The sequence below is a fragment of the Camponotus vicinus genome, unplaced genomic scaffold (genome assembly GCF_025532165.1).
Source record: "Camponotus vicinus isolate PSW18456_S1 unplaced genomic scaffold, iyCamVici1.0 SCAF_1, whole genome shotgun sequence".
Lineage (NCBI taxonomy): Eukaryota > Metazoa > Arthropoda > Insecta > Hymenoptera > Formicidae > Camponotus > Camponotus vicinus.
Genome location: NW_028141945.1, coordinates 1,624,208 through 1,637,341, shown reverse-complemented (window position 1 = coordinate 1,637,341; position 13,134 = coordinate 1,624,208). Strand labels below are relative to the sequence as shown.

Below are 13,134 nucleotides of genomic sequence, written 5' to 3'. Positions count from 1 at the left end.
GTACGTGTACCGGCGACACCAAACCTGCGATGCATCTCTTCCATCCCGCAACACTTCCACCTACATCCTCTTCTCCTATTCTCTCTGTCGTTCTTAGCTTCTTGTTCGCAGATTGATCGAAAGAAAAGCAAAACGCTTCTTTTCTATTAACTTTCCGACGAAATATATTTTGGCAAAGCGATTTATATCTCCATCTGTATCTCAAAATATATTTGTGCAGAATATAATAGCTGTTAATAATATTAATTTGTATTTTTATATCGCTTGCGAAGGTTATAATTACTATATTAAAATACTACTATATCAAAATTTTCTTTTTACCATTATTTTTAGTTTATAGATAAAACTATGAATATAAAAATTAGCAATCTTTATCGAATTGTTTCGATTTTGAAACATTAAACGAAAATCATTTGGTGTATAATACAAAATATGACATTCTTTTAAAAAATTAATCGATTAAGTATGACGTGAAAGAAAATTTATGATAAATTTATAATATTTGCTATAATTTAATGAATATAAATATAGCACCAATTGTATACATAAATATAAAAATATTGAATGATACCAAATGAAAAAAATATTCAGTATTTCGAACGTTTGCGTTATAGTTATCTATAAAAATTTTTCGTTTTTTTTAATACAAAATATATTGAAATTTTTTATAATAATTTTATAATAATAAATTTATAATTGTATCACGTATGTCTGGATCTTACTAGTATATGATTATATCAGTTCTGAAGAGTCTACAAATTTTAACGTTGTGTGAGTATATGCGTACAAACGCATGAACTTTCTTCGTAGCCCTTTTGAGGCTACACCTACGAAGAGACAAGGTCTTCTCTTCACCCTTTCTCTTTCCCCGTTCCATACACTGACACCATCATTGGCCATGCATCACGCTCTTTGTGTAACGTTACACCATACGCGTTTATCCGAACCTACCCGCACGATAAACATCGCACCGTTATCGATATCTGTCCATATCGATCAAAGGACTCGGGGATAATAAGGCCGTCCAACAATGTCGTGGGAGGCGAGTATTGGGACCATCGAGACAATGTCGCCTCTTCTCTCGATCACAATTGTGACTATCGCTTCCTCGTACTTACACGAGACATGTACCTTTGATCATCCCCGCTGAGATAGATAGACGAATATTTATTGCTAAGATTTATATAATACAAGTTAGTTTGTGTGCGCAGGTAATATTAGTTTAATTCACGGTTAACAGGATCTCAAATCAGGAATAATAACTGGATGCGTGCGATATCATATATTCTATACTACTAAGATCATCCCTTAATTACACAGGCCCACAAAAAAAAAAGTACTCTGTGCTGGCGATCTGACTACGCTAGTCTTATGTATTTTGGCCCGCTGAATTCGAATCTGACGTCAGAATTGCTCCATCACGTCAGTTTTTTTTTAATCTTAAAAGAGAAAGACGAAAATTTCGTAAAAATCGACATTCTAGGGTAGTAAGACTGCGCTTCTTGAGGGAAAAGTTACCGAAATCATATTTCCATGTATTTTCTGGCATTATAAATCCAAATCCGATTTGTCACACCAATCATACCATCGATTCCATTAACATTTGTCATGAAAAAGTAGCAATCTTCCGTATTCCATATTTGATTTTAGTTCATTCATAAATCTTATATTGGAAAGAATTAATCTTATATTCTCCAAGTCCAAATTTTGAGAAAAATTTTTTTGAAACTTACAGCTTCTAGCTGTTGAGTTCGTATAAGATTTCTTTATATAGGTCACAAACCTCTTTTCATGTCTTTAAAGCGCTAGAGGTACATGAAAAAAAAGATTGTGCTATCTGGAGGTAAAAACCTATCTTAATATCTTCGCATCTTGATAAATAGAATCTGTTTGCAGTAAATTTTAGGTGTTACAACCTGAAAAAATGAAAAAAATAAAAAATGAGCACAAAAAAAATTGAGCACAACGTTTATATTCTAGGTCGGATTTGGATTTATAATGTCTGAAAATACATTAAAATATGATTTTGGTAACTTTTTCTTTAAGAAGCACAGTCTTATTACCCTAGAATGTCGATTTTTACGAAATTTTCGTCTATTTTTGAGATTTAAAAAAAACTGTGACGTGATGGAGCAATTCTGACGTCAGATTCGAATTCAGCGGGCCAAAATACATAAGACTAGCCTAGTCAGATCGCCAGCACAGGGTACTTTTTTTTTTGTGGGCCTGTGTTATCATTTAAACTGGATGATTAGTAAAAGCATTATTTTATTGGATATTAAAAATGCATTGGCTAGGCTATAGATATATTCGCGCAGATGCAAATAAATTTAAACGCTTACATGTGATAATATATTTTTTATATTGCTATAATAAAAATATATATTAAACACTTTATAATAAAAATATATATTAAACACTTTATATTAAAAGCTTTATTTCTTATCGCTCATCGTCTTAATACATAACGATATACCTTTAAACTTGAAAAAAATAAAGTGCTTACCAAATGACAAGTTTCCTTCAAAAATGATGCAGCCGACGTGAAAAAATTCCGTTTACTATGCCACTAATCACATATGTCGGGTTCTCGATGAACTTAATTTTCGCGAACGGTGCATTTCGTATGAGTGAGCTACGCGTGTTGCATCGCGTACACGACCCTCCACGAATGTCCAAATGTCGGCGACGCGATGCTTCAAAAGGCCAACGCGATGGCCCGTGCAAAAAATCACGTATGCTTCTTTCGCACGCACGTATCGAAACGTATCGGTGATATCTGTTTCGCAGTATCCGCCCATTATACACATACTACGGGTCGGTAGTCCCACATATGGCGCGCCGATTCGCCAACGACAGACTGTTTGCGCTGTTAATAACGCGCGTTAATCGCTAATTACACATCGTCTTAATTATCGGCTCGTTGTCCGGGACGGGCGTATAAATAGCTATCGCGGAAAGGAGTGAGCGCATTGACGTGCGACAACGACTCTATCTACCGATACCTCGATTGCGAGACTGCTATTGTCCAGGATAGCCATTGACTTATCGCGTTCAAATTATACGATTTATATATTCGGTTTTCTAATATAGATAAAGATTAATGTATTAATTATATATTGCGTAGATATTCAAGAAAATACAAATTTCTTTTAATGTTTTTTATAATCAAACGTGAGCATTTATCGCAGTGCAACTTGCAACATTTCTGAACTTCTGACACGGAAAATATTTTATTTATATGTTTTATATATTCTTTCTTCAAATTTTATACCATTTACGATTATGTAGAAATTGTAAATAAATTATCTTTTTTATTTTAATAAATTCTTTTAATTATATAATTATTTTTCTATTTACTATAAATAATAAATAGAAAATAATGTAATGTAGTTTGATATAATTTTTAAAGTACGTATTATTTGAAATGCGTATATTTACATACAAATGTAACACATAATTTTTTATAATGTGCAACAGAAAATATATATTAAATTTATACCTAGATATCCAGTCTCTAAACAATACGTTAATTAACGTAATAAAAGCAACAACCTTTTTAATTTATAATAAGAACAATTAAAAAGATAATTATATTTACATAATTTTTATTTCTGATATTTCTTCAAAACCTATTCTATCTGATATTAATATTTGTTTAATAACAATTTTAGAAAATTGATACTCTTAGACATGTAAAGTTATTGATACAGGTAGTCAATTTTGATCGGAACAATCGTAAGCCATCGAAGTCGAGATTGTGTAAACACGACTACAGATTAAGCAGATGAATGCGGCGCCAACGTAACGCTGACGCAACATGTAAAGGGGTAATAAACGAGCTAGATGTCTCGCGCGCAAAACCGAATATCGTATCACCTCAAATTTATTGAAAACATGGACGAATTTTTTTCTAATCAAACCAATTAAAATTATCGAAATGTATCGATATTTATAATATATACGAGAGAATATTCTTAAATAATATTTATCTTTACGAAGCAATAAATCAAACATCTTATATATGTCATTTTCAATGTATATCATACTTGCTGTATAAGTTGCAATTAATAAACATTTTTAAATCGCTCTATTAAATAGCGACTTCCTCTTTTTACTGAAACGGGAGCCGGGAGGAATTCAGGCAATGTTGGAAGGCCGATACTAAGAAAGGCGAGGAGCTCGCGGACCGGCTCCGAGTAAAACGATGTGTGTGTGCGTGTGTGTGTGTGTGAAAACGAAAATAAAAACCAAAATAAATGAAAAGGACGAGTACGACGCGGAAGAGAGCAGGAGAAGAAAGAGAGAGAGGGAGAGAGGGTTCGCAAAATCGCCGTGGGCCCCGAAGTGGACGACGCGCGCAGGGCAATAAATATCATGCGATTAGATCTCCGATGCTGCCGCTGTTGGGGTTGGTTACGAACGGAGGGAGCGACTATTAATCACTCCATGTTAATCAAGCCGGCCGCTAAGTAGGCCGCGCCGCAGCATTAAAGTGCACTGCCACGCATCGTATTGGCGTGCCAACGAGACACGCATACATATATGCGTGCGGATCAAGCGTGGTACATAGGCTAGAGGAGACGGAACTAGAAGTAGGAGAGAGGACACAGAGAGAAAGATGAAAAGAGAGAAGCTAAGCTCGAGCTCACACAGGTCTCGTGCGTGAATTAGCTCTCAGCCTCCTATTATTCGACTTCGAGGTCCCTACCTTAAAAGATCTGTACCTATCTACCTACCGCATAGCACGCGCGCGTTCCTTCTCATTTTTGAGGAATTAATCGAGACTAATTACCACGTCGGACGAGAGGGAGTTCGCTCTGCCGATCCCCTTCGCCACTGAATTATAGTATTCAATCTCTATGAAAAAATTGGTGAATTAAGAGAATTCGTAGAAATTCTTTCTGCGAAATTATGAATCTCTCTCTCGAAAAATAAGATCGATATCTTCTTCTACTTTATTTCTATTTATTTGGATTTTAATAATTAAGAAATAATGAACAATTTATTAATATAAAAATTTATATACATAAATATTATTTTTTTATTATTACGATTTAGCTATATTTATTAAACTAATTCTTGAGCTAATTATTTCTAAAGAATATAGGATTAGTTAAACATTTTTACTAATTTTTAATTTTTCTTATCAAAAAACAAAGACTCAATATCACAAAATAAATTATTATAAATTTCTTTTAATCTATTTTTTTCTAATTGCTTTACTTTGCGATTCATTATTGATGCTATCAGCTATGCTATAATTTTAGAGTTTCTGATAGATCGCATCTCAATGAAATGTAAAAGAACTGACCAAAAGAGAAAGCTAAGCGCAAGGAAAGAGAAACAGAGAGGTCTTTATGGACTTGTTTGTCCTCTGCAGATTTTTACGAATTATTTGAGAAGTTCAGTCGAGACGCATCCGAAAGATCGGACAATCACATGGTAGTTAGATCATGCAATCTGCTCATTTGCAATAATCGGGCATCGGTTACGATTCTAGTAATAGAAATTCTCAATATTTTAAATTTTATTTCAATTTAACTTATTTAACGATCATCTAATTAAATCATAATCGGTTATATTACGTTATATTTATGTAGAAATTTTTGCTTAAAAATTCGTAAACGAAAAGTCTGTAATTATATATTTATCGAAAATATTTTTTTGTGAATAATTTTTATAAATATTATGACAAATGACAATTTTTGTATTATGACATAGATAATTCATAGCTATTTTTAATTATTAGATTCGGACAAATTTGCTCCACACGGATCCGCTTTCGAAGTCTCTTTTTTTATCCGATTCTTCCAATTCTTATGTCACGAATCTTCTCTCTTCTGCTTAAAATAGAGTTTATACAAACACCGATCTCTCTGTTTCCCGGTTAAACTCCGCTTCTGCTATCCCCCTCCGATCTGATCGACCAGCGTTCGGCGCGGGCCCGAAACAAGGCGGGTAGTCGCGCGAGCAGCACGAGGCGAGGGCGAGGTAGACGACGTTGTACAAAAGTAAATAAAGTCTCTCAAAAGACTGAGAAAATATGTCGATAAATCTAATGTCTAACTGAGATAGGTATTGGGCGCCGGAAAATAATTGTCTCGCGTGCGCAGTTGCATCGAACGATCACGATGGACGATTGTTTCTCGTGGCGCCAGTAGCCCGCACCAGAAGTTACTTTCGGATTGTCTCCTGTGAGAGCAGGGATCGTGGCGAGAAGGGCGACGATCTTTCCACCTCTGAGAAAGTTTTCGAATTCCTTCTATCCACGACGACCTCTTTTCATCGTCGTCATCATCGTCCCCTTCCCCTTTCCTCTCGTCTCTCCCTCTTGTTATTTCCTTACATTTACATTTAAAGCGTGCCTGCATTAAAATTAACTCAGACTCATGGTACTGGTTCGACTATGATGAAAGCTAATAATTTACGAGTTGTATTTATTCTATTATTTCGAATGCAAATAAACAATATAAGAATAGAAAAAGGAAGTATAATTTTAATTAAAATAATCGTGATCCGCGCGCGTGATTTATTTTAACCGATATAACTTGGAGAAATATATCTTAGATTTAACTTTTTTATTTCCGTAATTATCTTGAAATATTATGAATGTATTTAAAAACATGCAACACGTTCTAGTCTTTTTAATAATATTCAGATATGTCAAATATGTTAACAAGAATTCGTTAATTTCTTTATTCATTAGAGAGAAAAAAAGAGAGAGATTATGTATTATTTATCAAAATACATATATCATTACCTAAAAATTATATTTCAATATATATCAATTAAGATACAAAACATTCTGTTTTTTGTCTTCCCTAATGATTTTCGGCAATACGCCAAAATGCACTATCTGTCACTACAAATACGATAACATGTACATCTATGATCGAGAGGAAAGCCAATTAAAAATACTCAAGCGCACTTAATTTATGTCCTTTCTATCAAGTCTCACTTTTAAGGCCGCCGGGTAAAATTCTCAAGCTCTAAGGCGTTACTCGTGTGTGACGCGTGCAATTTCTCGTGGAATTATTCCACGCACGCCAACGGCAGTTCGTGATATATGGTCAGGCGCGCGCGAGACGTGTCCCTCCTACACACGTGACCCCTGACTCCGGTCCGAATATTGAATCACTTTAATATCTTGGAACGAGATACACGTTGCGCACGACCAGTCATGGCTCGTCCCAATCTTCCAAGCGTACGTTCAATTACATTGGTGGCACGTGCGTACCTGCCTATGTAATCTTAGCAGCGACATCAAATTATCGAGCTACTTTACCATTCAGTATCCTTATAAAATATTTATCGCACATTCGTGCTAGTAAGCAGCAAGTAATTCCCCCACTAACAGATTTAGAACGATTTATATATAATAATATATATAATAATTATCACTCACCGATATGATGCGCAACAGCGGAATTCTAGTATATTATGTTGTATCTGTAAAATACACAAGTATATATCCAGATTATATATAATGTACAAAATAATTAATAATTTAAAAAATAATAACTATGCACAATTATTTTTTTTCATCCCTTAAACAAATACTTAGAACAAAGATTATATATAATTTTTAAAAATTATTAAGTAGTAAAATCAGCAAACTTTTATTTTGATTTTGAATTTTTGAAAAATATTATTTTAGTTACCTTTAAAAAATATAATAAAAATCTAATTTTTATATAGATAATCTACTTATAAATCTTAACAATATATTAAATATCTGATTGTATGTGTGTGTACACACATATATATATGTGTAAATAAAATAAATATCTTCTTATAAAACATTTTAAAGTAAAATCTAAAATAATTTTTATGTATTATATTACAGATAACGCAAAATGAATTATCACGATCTAATCATGGAGATAAAAAATGAACAATTAATTTTAATAATAAATAATAAATTGCAAAATACTCACTCAATGGTTACTACCGATGGCACCTAACCATGCTCCTCTTCTCGTATCCTTTGCTGTTCCTTTGTCGCACTCACAAAGACACTCACTTGTGAAAATACAATTAATTACGATTATGCGCGCACGATTGTAATTATCAATAAAATATCTCGATTGTGCAGGACATTAAACGACACTTTCGACGTTACTCAAGCAGGACGCACATTCTACATTTCGGGAGAATGGAGTGAACTAATCAATAATTGTGCAGCCAAATTCACGTTTCGCTACCGGAACATGATTTTGAATGATTAATAACAACGTTCATGTACAAAGTCAACAATATATGTATATATTTTGATCAATTACAATGACGTAAAATGTATCTCGACGCTCTATCTAATTTTTCATCATATATTTGCAACATTTTCGTCTATGAATGCAAAATTTGAGAATGACAGCGGCAACTTAACCTTGATGCCATGTGATATGATAACGATTCGAGTCAAAGATTAATTATAAAAGACGATAAAACATTAAAAATACACAAATGTAATTTAATATTACACGCGCAAAATATTTCGAACGAGTAAATCTCGCGGAATATATTATTAACGCTCGATATATCGCGCTTTTTCGATCACTCCATCTTGCGATTCGTGTATTGCGTTTCGATTCGCACCTGAATATAAATCGCGTGAAATACCTGCTTTGATGAATAGCCGTTCTCTCGATACATTCAAGAGTCATTAATCGCGAGAATTAATTAATCGCCCGGGTCGATAATCGTTAATTGCAATAGGAAACGATTACATTACAATACGACGACACACGCGGAGCGCGATGTGACGTGGCTGTCCTGCTCGAGTCTCGTCGCGCGAATGACAAGGCCATCGCGCGGTATATAAACATAGCGAGCAATGTTTACGTGCCTTAACCTTGAATACTAAACATAGCGCAACTCTTAACATTTTCGTTGACGCTGTGAAATATTTAACGGATTACAATATAAATTTTATGCGAAACATTTTATTTGAATAAAAGAAAATTAATTATTATTAAATGGTTAATCTGTACACATACATAATACGTGACATTTCTTTATTTGAATTACTCATTCTTGTAATTCGTATATCATTTAATTATTAATTAAATTATAATTAATTTAATTATATATGAATTATGAATACGTAATTAATTATTATATTACTATATAGTAATATTATTATATGTATTAACGCTTAAATATATATAAAATACATGACATTTCTTTATTTAAATCATTAGTCTTCTAATTCGTATATTATTATGTTTTGTTTATACTTGAATATAAAGTGACAAAGAAATCTGCTACTGTTTATGTTTTATCATTCGGACGATGACATTCGAATAGGAAAGTCACAGTATATCGCGTTCCCTTTGTCGTCATATTATATATTTCGGAAAACGATCATTTTTCATTACAATTAAAAATTTTCAACCCATGAATGTAATTAATTCTCGCAAAATGGAGATAACTGGAGATTATTCGTCAAGGTAGATTATTTGCCACTTTATAATCAAGTGTGAACAAAATATAGTGTATTACATAAATTATAAGATTAAGTAATTCAAATAAAAAAAAGTCGTGATATAACTATTTAACGATTTAATTGATTTCTTTTCATGGAATAAAATATTCCGCATAAAATTTTGTTGCAATTAAATCTTTTTTGACGATTGCATTAAGTGTATTAAGTGTTACATATTCGGTCTTTTTACATAGTACATCGTATTACATTAAAGTCATCAATAAAATTATCAATCAGCACTATTAATTTTTATAATTAACGATTTAGAAGCACGTCGAGACAAGCGAGAGCTATTGAGCAAATATTTCGCATAATTTATATAATGCTGAAATACAATCCGAAGCGTAATAATATGTTCAGTAATGAAAGCAACAGAAACTATATTTTCACTTATTTTATATTGTCAGCATATTATTTATTATCAAAAAGTTATATTTCGTGAACAAAGTAATTATCCGATTTTTTTATTGATAATCCTAATTTTCATCTTATTCCCTCATTGTAATAAAGAATGCATCGTATACGATTAAATTCGGGAGTAGTATAACGTTCAATCGACATGCCTCTATAATTACGATCGTGCGCCTAATCGTAATTAACCGTATTTGCACGAGTGATTCTTTTGTGAGTGTTATAAAGAAACGTTATTAAGAAGAGATAAATAAAAAAGAAGGAGATTTGGATGGTTTAGGCGACAGCGGAGCAACTCTTAAGTGAGTATTTCTTGTAACTTATTTATTATTAAAATTAATCGTTCGCTATCTTCGCGATAGTGATCTATTTCACATTATTTTAATATAACGCACAATGCAATGTAATATAATAAAATGTATTTCAAATTTTATTTTAAATATAAATTATTTCTAATAATATATATATATTTTTTTTAACATTGTCAAAATTTATAAATGCTTAGAGTATTTACGTAAAAATATTAGATTATATATATATATATATATATATATTTTTTTAGTATTTTTTAAAAGTTTATCTAACAAATGGTTTTCGAAAATATAATCTTTTTATTAAATATTTGTTTAAAAAATTGCACATAATTATTTCTTAAAATCATTTTGGACTCTGTTTTAATTTGAATATATTTATATTTTACAGATCGGTGTCATATATATATATTACAATTATACCGTTACACATTATGCCGATAAGTACTAAATTATTTTTCATTTTAATAATGGAAGATAGATAAAATAAAAAATATGGAGATAATAAAAATATATACAGATATATTAAATATATACATACATAAGATGTGTTTTATATATACTTATTTAAGAAATATTGAAAGAATCGAAGGATTAAAAGTCCTGTTTTTACCAATATATAAAAACTTGAATTTGCAATGGTAACAGATGCCGCAGTAAAAAATATATTTTTATTTATATTTTTATGAACTCTTTAATATATTTAAATTTATTTTTTATAAATATACAAAAAAATTAATTTAATAACTAGTTTATTATAAAAATTTAAAATTCAAGTCAAGATAGTCTCAGAAAATACTTTATAAATATAATATTTTATAATTCGAAATTTCTTTTTATCATACATGTGAAAAATTACTAGCGGTCATCCCTATATTTTGTATTAAAAATGTAAATAATGTGGCATTCTTCGGTATTTCGTAGAAAAAAATAATTTTTATGAGAATTAGGATTCAAAAGAACTCGTTATATAGATCGAAATTTTCATGCATTATATATAAATGTGCATGAGAATTTCTCTATAATCAAAACTTTTTCTGAATTTTATTAGCAAATTACTTTTCCTTCAACTTGTGATAATTTTATCAGTTTATATCTAGCAAAGTTTTGCAAGCAGAAAATTAGCAAATTTCTCATTTTTGCTCCTGTTTGCTAGAATATTCCAAATTAAACAAGTGGATCTTGTTGTAAGCATTATTTTTAGAATTGTATTTCTAAAAATAATCTGTTTGTGAAAATAACTATAGATTTATTTTCAAATAGGATAAAGAAACTTTCGTAAATTTAATCATTATAGTGCATATCTCTCATATCTAAATGCACACATTTTATTTAAAATTGTACATAGAGTTACTGTCTGTTCTATTCTGTTTTTCCAGTTCATCCTATTTTCACATTTTTTGATTTTTAGACAACTAGTTGTCTTAAATAATGATGTTTGTGGATTTGCAATTTGTGTGTACAATATGAATAAAAAAATATTAAAATTTTAAACAGTATGTTCTTAACATCGTCAGATCATAAAAAATTAAATTAATGATATATTAAAAAGTAATTTAAAAATGAGTTATAAACAGTTTCTCTTTTTGTACGTAATATTTCACTTTCCCATTGAACCAAGATTGCATATAAAGAAGAAAATAGAATCTGGCGAATTTCGATTGCAATCTTATGATAGTGAATATTTGTAACAAATAAACCTAATTAATTTTAAAATAATTGAGAGCATGTAATTTTTAATAGTTATTAAAATAAAAATTAAATGTAAATACGGTTATTAATGATTTAACAATTTACGCGCATGTTGCTTTTTTATGTTGAATGTGCCTCTTTTATGCGCATGAATTTATATGTTAAAAGATTAATGACATTATTTATATGCATATGCATATACATATACACATACACTTCTATTTTATAAACTTTCTATAAAATACCGACCTAAAGATGCCTTTTTAGAAATGTTTATAAAAAAACATGTATACATATATGCATATATATGTACATAAACACGCGCGCACGTGATAATATATATATATATATATATATATATATATATATATATATATACAGGGTGACCCATTTTAACTTAGGCAGCCAAATAACTCGAAAAATAAGCAAGATAGAGAAAAATGTTTTAGACAAAAGTTGTATGGTTTCGAGGGGGCCATAAGATGGTATCATTGGTTTGACCTTGAAGAGTCATTTGAAGGTCACGTGAAGGTCACTTCAATTTTTTTAAATGGAATACCCTATATATTTTTGTACATTCTTGTAGCTTATTTCGAGAGCTTTCCAAAACACTATAATTAAGTACCTTTCCGTTAAGTACTTTTTGAGTTATGATGCTTGAAATAATTTCTTAATTTTACATAAACCGTAAAATATCTTGTAAAATATTCATTTTTCGATTATCTTACCTTAATACTTTTATGTACAAAATAATGAGAGGAATCAATTGGTGTAAAGAAAACACATAGTTGTTTTTAAGAAAAAATATGGAATTGTTAATTGCAAATTACATATTTTTTCTTCGAAACAACTATGTGTTTTCTTTACACCAATTGATTCCTCTCATTATTTTGTACATAAAACTATTAAGGTAAGGTAATCGAAAAATGAATATTTTACAAGATATTTTACGGTTTATGTAAAATTAAGAAATTATTTCAAGCCTCATAACTCAAAAAGTACTTAACGAAAATGTACTTAATTATAGTGTTTTGGAAAGCTCTCGAGATGAGCTACAAGAATGTACAAAAATATATAGGATGTTCCATTTAAAAAAATTGAAGTGACCTTCACGTGACCTTCAAATGACTCTTCAAGGTCAAACCAATGATACCATCTTATGGCCCCCTCGAAACCATACAACTTTTGTCTAAAACATTTTTCTCTATCTTGCTTATTTTTCGAGTTATTTGG

The 13,134-nt window shown here is 30.7% G+C and overlaps 1 protein-coding gene across 2 annotated transcripts in view; it reads right to left on the bottom strand.

Moving 5' to 3' along the window:
* LOC145967355 (fibroblast growth factor 18) overlaps positions 1-8,907 on the bottom strand; it is a 134,836-nt gene extending 125,929 nt beyond the window's left edge. Inside the window, exons 1-3 of one of the 2 annotated variants that reach the window (XM_083092209.1) lie at positions 8,623-8,907; positions 7,941-8,143; positions 7,409-7,452 (exon numbers count right to left, since the gene is read on the bottom strand). The gene's annotated coding sequence lies outside the window, so the exon portion shown is untranslated. The remainder of the gene's footprint in view (positions 1-7,408; positions 7,453-7,940; positions 8,144-8,622) is intronic. The other variant, XM_083092219.1, reaches the window with a different exon arrangement.
* Between the last annotated feature and the right edge of the window lie 4,227 nt (positions 8,908-13,134).